The following is a 14,071-nucleotide window of genomic DNA, read 5'->3' as shown; positions in this document are numbered from 1 at the left end:
ATTCAAACACGCTTGTTCCTATCTAAGATGTTCATTCGCGCTTAACTGTGATGAAGGTGATGATCTGTGACATTCATCACCTTCCTCAAACCATGAACGTGTGCCTGACAACCACCTCCGTTCTATATCCGATTGAATGAGTGTCTCTTAGATTCTTTAATCAGAATCTCCGTGGTATAAGCTAGAACTGATGGCGGCATTCATGAGAATCCGGAAAGTCTAAGCCTTGTCTGTGGCATTCCGAGTAGGATTCAAGGATTGAATAACTGTGACGAGCTTCAAACTCCTGAAGGCTGGGCGTTAGTGACAGATGCAAAAGGATAGCAAATCCTATTCCAACCGGATCGAGAACCAACCGGTGATTAGCCGTGCTGTGACAGAGCGCGTGAGCGTAGTTTTCACTGGAAGGATGGAAGGTAGCCATTGACAACGGTGATCCACCAACACACAGCTTGCCATAGGAGGACGTGCGTGCGTGAATCAGAAGACAGAGGAAAGCAGAGATTCAGAAGACAAAGCATCTCCAAAACTCCAACATATTCTCCATTACTACACAACACGTAACTTTTAATTTATGCTCTACTGGTTATTCATAATTCAACTGATAAACATAATTGACTTCCTGACTAAGATTTACAAGATAACCATAGATTGCTTCAAACCAACAATCTCTGTGGGATTCGACCCTTACTCACGTAAGGTATTACTTGGACGACCCAGTGCACTTGCTGGTTAGTGGTACGAGTTGTGAAAAGTGTGATTCGCAATTTGTGCTACCAAGTTTTTGGCGCCGTTGCCGGGGATTGTTCGTGTTTGAACAACTGACGGATTATTTTGTTGCTTAGATTAGGAAAAATTTTTTCTTTTTGGTTTAGAGTCTTTTATTATTTATCCCTTGTTAAAACACTTTAAATTTATAGCTCAGTTAATTAGAATGTGGTGTTTATGTTCATGATAATTGGCTATCATATTTTTTTTTAAAACCTTTTTCAAAAATAATTTTTCTATTAAATCCTGTGCCAAATCTTAAGTTTGGTGTTTTCAAAAAAAAAAATAATAATAATAACCTTTTTCAAAAATAAGGTCCCATAACTCATTTGGCTAGAGCATTAATTTGATTGGGTTAGAATCTTTTATACTCTTTTCAAAATAACCTTTTTCAAAAATAAGGTCCCATAACTCATTTGGCTAGAGCATTAATTTGATTGGGTTAGAATCTTCTATACTCTTTTCAAAACCTTCTTTTTCAAAAATATTTTTTTCTATTAAATCTTGTGCCAAACTTTAAGTTTGGTGTTTTCTTGTTGATCTCCCTTTGATTTTCGAAAATTTTGGTTTGGTTTTCTAAAAATTTTAAGTTTGGTGTTCTTCCTTCATGTTCTTGTGTTCTTGTGAGTCTTCAAAGTGTTCTTGAGTTTCCTTGTGTCTTGATCTTAAAATTTTTAAGATTGGTGTTCCTTAGTGTTTTCCCTCCAAAATTTTCAAAAACAAGGAGCATTAGATCTAAAAATTTTAAATTTTGTACTATCTTATTGTTTTTCTCTCTCCTCACTAAATTCAAAAATATCTCTTCAAAATATCTTTTCTAACTTCCTATCTTTTCAAAATTTGTTTCAACTAACTAACAAACTTTTTGTTTGTTTCTTAACTTTTTCAAAACTACCTAACTAACTCTCTCTCTCTCAAATTTTCTAAAATATCTCCTCTCTTTTTCAAAAATTTCGTTTTTTTTTCTTAACTAATTATTTTTAATTTTTTTTTACAAAAAAAAAAATTTAAAATAAAAATATTTTTTTTTAAAATTCAAATTCTTTTTAGTTATTTTATTTTATTTAAGTATTTACTTCTTATAAAATAAAATAAATAAAAAGATAAATCAGTCCAAGTTATATCCATAGATCCATCATGGACATAAGTGGAGATGGACAGTCCAGGAGGACTCTGGGGTCATATTCTAACCCCTCTACTGCTTCATATGGGAGTAGCATATGCATACCCTCCATTGGAGTTAGTAGCTTTGAGTTGAATCCTCAGCTCATTATCATGGTGCAGCAAAGTTGCCAGTATTCCGGTCTTCCACAGGAAGAACCTACAGAGTTTCTGGCACAATTTTTACAAATTGCTGACACAGTACATGATAAGGAAATAGATCAGGATGTCTACAGACTGTTACTGTTTTCATTTGCTGTAAAAGATCAAGCTAAGAGGTGGTTAAATAACCAACCTAAGGCCAGCATAAGGACATGGAAACAGCTGACAGAAAAATTCCTGAATCAATATTTCCCTCCAAAAAGGATGACACAGCTAAGGCTGGACATCCAAGGCTTTAAACAAGGAGATAATGAATCTCTTTATGATGCTTGGGAGAGATACAGAGAGATGCTACGAAAATGCCCCTCTGAAATGTTTTCAGAGTGGGTTCAGTTAGACATCTTCTACTATGGGCTTGCAGAAGGAGCTCAGATGTCTTTAGATTACTCAGCTGGTAGATCTATCCATATGAGAAAGACAATTGAAGAAGCTCAAGAGCTCATTGATACAGTTGCCAGGAATCAGCATCTGTATCTAAGCAGCAACCCTTCCATGAATGAAGAGGTTAAAACAGTAACTGCTGAATTCAGTACTGTAAAACAAGCTGCTGAATTCAATCAGCAATTAGATTTTCTAACAAAGCAGCTAGCTGAATTCAAAGACAGGTTACAGGAGACAAGGATAGCTAATATACATATGGAAGAACAGTTTAAGCAAACAAAGCAGCAGCTATCAAAGCAAATAGCAGAAGAATGCCAAGCAGTTCAATTAAGAAGTGGGAAAACATTAAATACCCCACCTCAAGGCATCAAAAATTCAAGAAATGAGCAACCCACCAAAGATTCCCCTGAGGACAGTAAGAGCCCAGGGAAAAATAATTCTGGCACTAAAACGCCAGAAAATGGGTGGAAGGCTGGCGCCGAACGCCCAGACCATGCCCAAAACTGGCGTTCAGCGCCAGAAACAAGGCAGGGTTGGCGTTCAACGCAAGAAATGGGCAAGAATCTGGCGTTGAACGCCCAAATGGGGCAGAAGCCAGCGTTGAACGCCCAAAATGGGCACATTCCTGGCGTTCAGGCAACAGGAACAGACAGTGAGTTGGCATCTAACGTCACTCCAGCTTCTGACTCTGGTACTCAATTGCCAGTGAGGGATCAGACACACACAAGTGCTGATAGCAACCCCTCTAAAAAGGCTTCTTTAACCACTAAGGTTGAGGAATATAAAGCCAAGATACCTTATCCTCAAAAACTCCGGAAAGAGGAGCAGGATAAGCAATTTGCTCGCTTTGCAGATTATTTAAGGACTCTTGAAATAAAGATTCCATTTGCAGAGGCACTTGAGCAAATACCTTCTTATGCCAAGTTCATGAAAGAGATCTTGAGTCATAAAAAGGAGTGGAGAGAAACAAAAAGAGTTCTCCTCACTGAAGAATGCAGTGCAGTCATTCTGAAAAGCTTTCCTGAAAAGCTTAAAGACCCTGGGAGTTTTCTGATACCATGCATATTAGAAGGTGATTGCACCAAGACAGCTTTATGCGATCTTGGGGCAAGCATCAACCTAATACCTGCATCCACTATCAGGAAGCTTGGCTTAACTGAGGAAGTTAAACCAACCCGGATATGTCTCCAACTTGCTAATGGTTCCACTAAATACCCATCAGGCGTGATTGAGGACATGATTGTCAGAGTTGGGCCATTCGCCTTTCCCACTGACTTTGTTGTGCTGGAAATGGAGGAGCACAAGAGTGCTACTCTCATTCTAGGAAGACCCTTCCTAGCAACTGGACGATCCCTCATTGACGTCCAGCAAGGGGAAATAACCTTGAGAGTCAACGATGACGAGTTCAAGTTGAACGCTGTCAAAGCCATGCAGCATCCAGACACATCAACAGACTGCATGAAAGTTGACCTTATTGACTCTTTGGTAGAAGAGATCAACATGGCTGAGAGTCTCGAATCAGAGTTGGAAAACATCTTAAAGATGTTCAGCCTGATTGGAGGATTCAGGGACATGAAAGAGCCTCTGAACTTTCTTCTGAAAGAGGAAAAACCTCCTAAACCAGAGCTCAAGCCACTGCCACCATCCTTGAAATATGCATTTCTAGGAGAAGGTGACACTTTCCAGTGATCATAAGCTCTGCTTTAAATTCACAGGAAGAGGAAGCACTTATTCAAGTGCTAAGGACACACAAGACAGCTCTTGGGTGGTCCATAGGTGACCTTAAGGGCATAAGCCCAGCTAGATGCATGCACAAAATCCTATTGGAGGATAATGCCAAACCAGTGGTTCAGCCACAGAGGCGGCTAAATCCAGCCATGAAGGAAGTGGTGCAGAAAGAGGTCACCAAATTACTAGAGGCTGGGATTATTTATCCTAATTCTGATAGCCCCTGGGTGAGCCCTGTTCAAGTCGTCCCAAAAAAGGGAGGCATGACAGTGATTCATAATGAAAAAAATGAACTGGTTCCTACAAGAACAGTTACAGGGTGGCGCATGTGTATTGACTACAGAAGGCTCAATACAGCCACCAGAAAGGATCATTTTCCTTTACCATTCATAGACCAGATGCTAGAGAGACTAGCAGGTCATGATTATTACTGCTTTTTGGATGGCTACTCAGGCTATAACCAGATTGCAGTAGATCCCCAGGATCAAGAGAAAACAGCATTCACATGTCCATCCGGAGTGTTTGCTTATAGAAGGATGCCCTTTGGGCTATGCAATGCACCTGCAACCTTCCAGAGATGCATGCTCTCTATTTTCTCTGACATGGTGGAAAAATTTCTGGAAGTCTTCATGGATGACTTCTCAGTATATGGAGACTCATTCAGCTCCTGTCTTGATCACCTGAAACTTGTTCTGAAAAGATGCCAAGAAACCAACCTAGTTTTAAACTGGGAAAAGTGTCACTTCATGGTGACTGAAGGAATTGTTCTTGGGCATAAAATCTCAAACAAGGGAATAGAGGTGGATCAAGCAAAAATAGAGGTAATTGAAAAATTACCACCACCTGCCAATGTTAAGGCAATCAGAAGCTTTCTGGGGCATGCAGGATTCTATAGGAGGTTTATAAAGGATTTTTCAAAAATCGCAAAACCTCTAAGCAATCTGCTAGCTGCTGACACACCATTTGTGTTTGACACAGCATGCCTGCAGGCGTTTGAAACGCTGAAAGCTAAGCTGGTCACAGCACCAGTCATTTCTGCACCAGACTGGACATTGCCATATGAGTTAATGTGTGATGCCAGTGATCATGCCATTGGTGCAGTATTGGGACAGAGGCATGACAAGCTTCTGCATGTCATTTATTATGCCAGTCGCATTTTAAATGATGCCCAGAAAAATTACACAACCACAGAAAAGGAATTACTTGCAGTGGTTTACGCCATTGACAAGTTCAGATCCTACTTAGTAGGATCAAAGGTGATTGTGTACACTGACCATGCTGCTCTTAAGTATCTACTCACAAAGCAGGATTCAAAACCCAGGCTCATCAGATGGGTATTGCTTCTGCAAGAGTTTGATATAGAAATAAGAGACAGAAAAGGGACAGAGAACCAAGTAGCTGATCATCTGTCCCGGATAGAGCCAGTGGAAGGGACGTCCCTCCCCTTCCTTGAGATCTCTGAGACATTCCCTGATGAGCATCTATTTGCCATTCAGGAAGCACCATGGTTTGCCGATATTGCAAACTATAAAGCTGCAAGGTTCATACCCAAGGAGTACAATAGAATACAAAAAAAGAAACTAATTACTGATGCAAAGTACTACTTGTGGGATGAGCCCTATCTCTTTAAGAGATGTGCAGACGGAATTATCCGTAGGTGTGTCCCCAGAGAGGAAGCACAGAGAATCTTATGGCATTGCCATGGATCTCAATATGGAGGCCATTTCGGAGGTGAGCGAACAGCCACCAAGGTCCTCCAATGTGGCTTCTATTGGCCCACACTCTATAAAGATTCCCGAGAGTTTGTACGTAATTGTGACAGTTGCCAAAGAGTTGGTAATCTGCCTCATGGTTACGCCATGCCTCAACAAGGAATCTTGGAAATAGAGTTGTTTGATGTATGGGGAATTGACTTCATGGGACCTTTCCCACCATCATACTCAAACACTTATATTCTGGTGGCAGTTGACTATGTATCAAAATGGGTTGAGGCTATTGCCACACCCAACAATGATACTAAAACAGTGCTGAAATTCCTCCAGAAACATATCTTTAGCAGGTTTGGTGTCCCTAGAGTACTAATCAGTGATGGGGGCACTCACTTCTGCAATAAACAGTTTTACTCTGCCATGGTTCGATATGGAATTCGCCACAAGATAGCCACTCCATATCATCCACAAACCAATGGGCAAGCTGAAGTCTCTAACAGAGAATTAAAGAGAATCCTGGAACGGACAGTAAATACCCGTAGAAAGGATTGGGCACGGAGCTTGGATGATGCTCTGTGGGCTTACAGAACAGCATTCAAGACCCCTATAGGGACCTCTCCATACCAACTTGTGTATGGTAAGGCATGTCACCTGCCCGTGGAACTGGAACATAAAGCCTATTGGGCAACCAGATTCCTAAACTTAGATGCCAAATTAGCAGGAGAAAAACGATTGCTCCAGCTAAATGAGCTAGAGGAATTCAGATTCACAGCTTTCGAAAATGCCAAGCTTTACAAAGAAAAATAAAAAAAATGGCATGACAGAAAGCTGTCATCTAGAATCTTTGAACCAGGACAGAAGGTCCTGTTGTTTAACTCTAGACTCAGGCTATTCCCCGGGAAACTGAAATCCCGGTGGAGGGGACCATACGTGATTACAAGTGTGTCACCATATGGTTATGTGGAGCTTCAAGATATTGATTCTGATAAGAAGTTCATTGTCATGGACAGAGAATCAAGCATTATCTTGAGGGCAACATTGAGCAAGAATGCTCAAGGCTGAAGCTAGATTAAAAGCTCAGCAAGGTCCAGCTAAAGACAATAAAGAAGCGCTTGCTGGGAGGCAACCCAGCCATAGGGCAACAATCCTCTAAGCATTTTGCCCTATTTTTATTTTTTATTTGTTTATATAAAGTTCACTGACACTAAGGTAAAGAATCATTTGCATAAGTTTACAGGGTTACAGAAGGAATCTACACACAAAACAGAGATAGGGAGCTTACTGGCAAGAAAACGCCAGTGAAGGCCATTTTGGGCGTTCAGCGCCCAAAATGGGCATCCAGTGGGCGCTAAACGCCAGTAAGGATAGCTATCTGGCGTTCAACGCCAGAAAAGGGCAACAACTGGGCGTTGAACGCCCAGGAGAGCAGCATTTGGGCATTGAACGCCCAAAACAGGCAGTGTTTGGGCGTTCAAACGCCAGGATGGTGGGGAGGAGCTCTCCTTATACCCATCTCCTTCTTTTTCTTTTGCTTGAGGACAAGCAAAGCTCTAAGTTTGGTGTGCTTATCCGTGATCACTAAGATCATGGCCCCTAAAGGAAAACAACCCACTCCAAGAGGAGCAAGGGCGTGATTTAAAGGAACTGAAGCGCCAGAAATTCTCTCTTGAAGGACCAAGCACCTCACAGACTAGAGGAACATCCACTTCCCAAACCTCAAGGTTGTTGAGTTCTAATCTTAGCCTTAACTCTGTGATAACTGTTCTTATTTCAATTTTACCTTAGGAGTCATATAGTAGTAAATAGTATCTACTTTGATTTTATCTCCAATTAAGCTATAGTCTATTTTTCTCATCATCAGCAAACATGAATAAAGTAGTAGATCTTTTGAATAAGAAGTAATAAAATAAAGAGTTTTAATAAGAGAAATTCTAATTAGTTAAATGTGGTGGCAATGCTTTCTGTCTTCTGAATGAATGCTTGAACAGTGCATATATCTTTTGAATTTGTTGTTTAAGACTGTTAAATATGTTGGCTCTTGAAAGAATGATGAACAGGAGACATGTTATTGAGAATCTGAAAAATCAAAAAAATGATTCTTGAAGCAAGAAAAAGCAGCAAAGAACAAAGCTTGCAGAAAAAAAAAAAAAAAAAAAGAGAGAAAGAAAAAGAAAAAGCAAGCAGAAAAAGCCAATAACCCTTAAAACCAAAAGGCAAGGGCAAATAAAAAGGATCCCAAGGCTTTGAGCATCAGTGGATAGGAGGGCCTAAAGGACTAAAATCCTGGTCTAAGCGGCTAAACCAAGCTGTCCCTAACCATGTGCTTGTGGCGTGCAGGTGTCAAGTGAAAACTTGAGACTGAGCGGTTAAAGTCAAGGTCCAAAGCAAAAATAAGAGTGTGCTTAAGAACTCTGGACACCTCTAATTGGGGACTTCAGCAAAGCTGAGTCACAATCTGAAAAGGTTCACCCAGTTATGTGTCTGTGGCATTTATGTATCCGGTAGTAATACTAGAAAACAAAGTGCTTAGGGCCACGGCCAAGACTCATGAAGAAGCTGTGTTCAAGAATCATCACACTGAACTAAGAGAATCAATAACACTATCTGAATTCTGAGTTCCTATAGATGCCAATCACTCTGAGCTTCAATGGATAAAGTGAGATGCCAAAACTGTTCAGAAACAAAAAGCTACTAGTCCCGCTCATCTAATTAGGATCTGAGCTTCAATCAAAAACTCTGAGATATTATTGCTTCTCAACCTATTAGTCTTCTATTTTATTTGTCTAGTTGCTTGAGGACAAGCAACAGTTTAAGTTTGGTGTTGTGATGAGCGGATATTTTATACGCTTTTTGGGGATAATTTCATATAGTTTAGAGTATGTTTTAGTTAGTTTTTAGTCTATTTCTAGTAGTTTTTAGGAAAAAATTCATATTTCTGGACTTTACTATGAGTTGTGTATTTTTCTGTAATTTCAGGTATTTTTCTGGCTGAAATTGAAGGAGCTGAGCAAAAATCTGATTTTGGCTGAAAAAGGACTGCTGATGCTGTTGGATTCTGACCTCCCTGCACTCAAAGTGGATTTTCTGGAGCTACAGAACTCGAAATGGCATGCTTTCAATTGCGTTGGAAAGTAGACATCCAGGGCTTTCCAGCAATATATAATAGTCCATACTTTGCACAAGGATAGACGACGTAAACTGGCGTTCAACGCCAGTTCTCTGCCCAATTCTGGCGTCCAGCGCCAGAAAAGGATCAAAAACTGGAGTTGAACGCCCAAACTAGCATAAAAACTGGCGTTCAACTCCACAAATGGCCTCTGCACGTGACTCACTCAAATCTCAGCCCCAGCACACACCAAGTGGGCCCCAGAAGTGGACCTCTGCATCATCCATCATAGTCCACTCATATTTTGTAACCCTAGGCTACTAGTTTAGTATTTAAACAACTTTTAGAGACTTATTTTGTATCTCATGACATTTTAGATCTAAACTTTGTATTCTCTGACGGCATGAGTCTCTAAACCCCATTGTTGGGGGTGAGGAGCTCTGCTGTGTCTCAATGAATTAATGCAAGTATTCCTGTTTTCCATTCAAACACGCTTGTTCCTATCTAAGATGTTCATTCGCGCTTAACTGTGATGAAGGTGATGATCTGTGACATTCATCACCTTCCTCAAACCATGAACGTGTGCCTGACAACCACCTCCGTTCTATATCCGATTGAATGAGTGTCTCTTAGATTCTTTAATCAGAATCTCCGTGGTATAAGCTAGAACTGATGGCGGCATTCATGAGAATCCGGAAAGTCTAAGCCTTGTCTGTGGCATTCCGAGTAGGATTCAAGGATTGAATGACTGTGACGAGCTTCAAACTCCTGAAGGCTGGGCGTTAGTGACAGATGCAAAAGGATAGCAAATCCTATTCCAACCGGATCGAGAACCAACCGGTGATTAGCCGTGCTGTGACAGAGCGCGTGAGCGTAGTTTTCACTGGAAGGATGGAAGGTAGCCATTGACAACGGTGATCCACCAACACACAGCTTGCCATAGGAGGACGTGCGTGCGTGAATCAGAAGACAGAGGAAAGCAGAGATTCAGAAGACAAAGCATCTCCAAAACTCCAACATATTCTCCATTACTACACAACACGTAACTTTTAATTTATGCTCTACTGGTTATTCATAATTCAACTGATAAACATAATTGACTTCCTGACTAAGATTTACAAGATAACCATAGATTGCTTCAAACCAACAATCTCTGTGGGATTCGACCCTTACTCACGTAAGGTATTACTTGGACGACCCAGTGCACTTGCTGGTTAGTGGTACGAGTTGTGAAAAGTGTGATTCGCAATTTGTGCTACCAGTGTTTTTGTGCCAAGTTAAGCTTGAGGACAAAACACTAAGAGTCACGGCTAGGCTCAAGGTGCAAAGTGGTATGGATTTAGAATGTCCACAACTGAACCGGCAAGTGCACCAGGTCATCCAAGTAATACCTCAGGTAAGTGAGGGTCGATCCCATGAGGACTGAGGAACTGGGCCACAATGGTCAAATGATTGGCTTAGTCAGACGAACAGAAAAGTTGGTTTTGTGGGTTTTTAAAAGCATTAAACAATAAAGCAAGAGTAAAGAAAGCAAATAATGAGTTTGGCGTTGAGATCAATGGGAGAAACAGTTAAGGTATCGGGGATGTTTACCTTTTTGGATTAAGTTTTCTTACAAACTATTTTAATCATACAAGATTTATTTCATGGCAAACTGTAATTGACTAAACCCTAATCCCTTAGTGATTTAGTCTCCTCTAATCTACATTAACCGCCAATCCCTTGGTTACTTAATTCGGATTAGAGGATCAAGTTCAAATCTAGTTTATGGCCACAAAAACCCTAATTGCCCAAAACTAAACGGATTATATGTCACGTATCTAGATTAGTTCAAGTAATTAGAAATTTAGGAAAAATTTACTTTCAAGCTGTGTCCAGGTGTGAGACCTCTCCTAAGGGTCACAAGAACGAATCTAGAATAAGGGTCACACTCCCGTTCCACCCAAATTCATAAAATTAAGAGCGAAAGTAATCTTTGAGACTGAATCAATACATTAATTAAAATAGAAAACTAATAGTCTTAATCCACAGAAATAAACAGAGCTCCTAACCTTAACCAAAGAGGTTTAGTGGCTCATGACTTACAAAGAAAAACTAGGGTCCAGAAATGTGCAGAAGAGAGAAGATCTGAAGGTGCGAAGATGCCCCCTTAAGGGTGAATCTTTTTCCTTTTATATCTAACCTAATTTTTATTTGAAATTAAAATATTAAATCCTAAAACTAAAAGATATTTTTAGTAAATAAAAATTTCAAAAATAAAAGATAGGATAACTAATAACGGCTAAATCCAACTAGAGATTCTCCAAGAGTGGGACTTTAACTCGGACTGCCTGGCGCTAAACACCAGCTGCGCGTTTAGCGCCCAGAAGGGGATAGAGAGATTCCTATTTGTAAAGCTTGCTGGCGCTAAACGCCAGCTTGGTGTTTAGTGCACAGAGGGGGTGCTTCAACTTTCCTCATTTTTTGCTCCAAACTCTGCCAAATTGCTCTGAATTTCACCTGAAATCATAAAAACACTAAAACAACTCAAGGTAGCATCCAAAGAAGATTTTTTCACTAAAATATAGTAAAATTTAATAAATAATACTGAAAACCGCTAGAAAATAAAGAGAAAAAAAGGGTACAAGATGCTCACGCATCAGAACAACAAACTTAAACTGTTGTTTGTCCTTAAGCAACCAAAACAATATAGGATAGAGAAAAGAAGAGAAAAACGCTCAAGGCTTGAGTGTTCCTTTAAGATCATGTCTAAGTACTGAATGGGGGCTAATTACACTATAACTCTGAATAGGTTTGGCATCTCATTATTCTTTGAAGCTTAGAAATATTGATGTCTCTCGGCACTAGAACCCTGATGATAATATGGAGTCTCTTTCTCTTGATGAAGCTCTTATTGATCCTTGAACGTAGCTTTTTCTTCTCTTCTCTTGTGGTGCTTTACACTTTGAGCTTAGTCGTGACTCTAAGTGTTTTGTCTTCAAGCTTAACTTGATACAAGAAACACCACAAGCACTTAACTGAGGATTTCTTTGAGTTCTAATTTTTTTTCTTTTAATTTCTCTTAGTCAGTGGTGCTCAAAGCCTTTGGCATACTCTGTAATTGTATTTGGTCACAACTCTTAGTGTTCTATCTCATGGGTTACTTGACACATTCCACCACAAGCATATGGTTAGGAGAAACCACTCTTTTGAGCATCAGTGTAGCAGCGATGAGGAATAGTCGTAACGGCGTGGTGCACGAAATTAGTGGTGCACGAAATTAGAACTCGCACAACTTCACCGGCAAGTGCACTGGGTCATCCCAATAATACCTCAGGTGAGTGAGGGTCGATCCTACGAGGATTGTTATAGGCGCATAAAATAAGAAAATAAAGAAAGCAGTAAAGAAACGGTGTAAAACAATAATGAGAAAACAATTTAGGCTTTAGAGATACTTATATTTCTGGATTAGTACTTTTCACTGTCTAAATTAATGATGAACGATTCATTCTATGGAAAAACTATATGTGATTAAACCCCAATTCCTTGGACCCTTTTAATCTCCACTAACTCTCATCAAAAGCCAAGGTCAGTGGTCATTCGAATTGAATGAGGGTGAAGCTCAATGCAATTCAATCTCTATTGATCCTACTTAAAACGTCACAGACAAGGTCAGATCTTTCGGATTGGAGAATGAAGCTCAGTATTCTAGTCTTAATGCCACAAAAACCTCAATCACCCCAAAGCTAACCTGATTTCATGTCACATATCCAATTAGCCCAGATGATTTACAGTTTTTGAGATATATTCTGAAGCTGCAGTTCAATACTATCTTGTCAGGGACTCGCAAGAACTCATGTAGAAAAAAAGGTCATACTTTCGTTCCACCCCAGATTCATTTTGATAAAGAACGATAATACATCATAGAATGTAATCAAACATATATTAAAATAGAAAAGTAATAATATTAATCCGTAGGAACAAGCAGAGCTCCTAACCTTAACCAAGAGGTTTAGTTAATCATGGTTTACAAAAGGAACGTAAAAAGGATCTGTCTGTCTATGTCTGCTCTTAAACCTAGGTGATCTCCTGTTTAAATAAGAAAATACTAACCCTAAAAATGTTAATTTAAATTCAAAAGTTACAAAAATCAAAAGGTAAACTAAGGAGTGCTAAAATCCACTTTGGGCCCACTTTGGTGATGTGCTTCGGTCAAGCCTGGCGTTCAACTTGGAGAATGGGCATTGAACACCCATTAGGGGGGTAAATTCGTTGGCTTTTGATCCCTGGCTGGCATTGAATGCCAATTTTTTACGTTCAACTTGGGAGGTTGGTTCTTCTTGGGTTTTAAACACCAGAGGTGGATGTTTAATGCCAGTTTTACAGAGTTGGAAAGCTCTAGACGTTAGCTTTCCAACTCCGTTGAGACCGCATCAATTGGACTTTGATAGTGATGAGGGTAACCAACTCAAATGTGGGTTAGGAACTTGGTTATCCAAAGAAATGGATTTAACGTTGTAAGTATAGTCCTAAACCGACAAATGGGCCCCTCAAATCAAATTGGAAATTCACAAGATATGTCACAAGCAAAACCAAATTAAAACCGAGAGTATTAGACTCCCGAGTCGTCTCCCTAGGAGCACTTTAGAACAATGAGTGTGCAATTCTGGTTGTAGTGATGAACTGGGTGTGAATGATGAAACGAACATATAAAGCAATAAATGAACATTCAAAATTGTAATGATTAAACTAATTAAGAAATTAAAGAACCGACTATGCAATACAAACAAGTAAAGTATAAAATAAATCAACATATGAATGTATAAAAGATTGAAAGCATCAAAAAGAGTCTTGGCTTGGAGTGAGCTAAGGGTCCTTTCTTTGTTGGAACCACAACTATGACAATTATGATGGATTAGTCTCACTTGATCAACCCTCTCATCGGAAAGTAAGTTAAATGAGCATAAGTGTCCTTAAGAGAAAAAAAACTAACTAAAGCTTCCTACTACTACTCCTCAACTATACTAAATGATATCATATGTTATGGTTCTCATTTCCCCTCCAATATGAGCTAGAA

This window comes from Arachis hypogaea, chromosome 17 (assembly GCF_003086295.3).
Source record: "Arachis hypogaea cultivar Tifrunner chromosome 17, arahy.Tifrunner.gnm2.J5K5, whole genome shotgun sequence".
In the NCBI taxonomy this organism is placed as follows: Eukaryota; Viridiplantae; Streptophyta; class Magnoliopsida; order Fabales; family Fabaceae; genus Arachis; species Arachis hypogaea.
Note: the sequence above shows the minus strand (reverse complement) of the source record.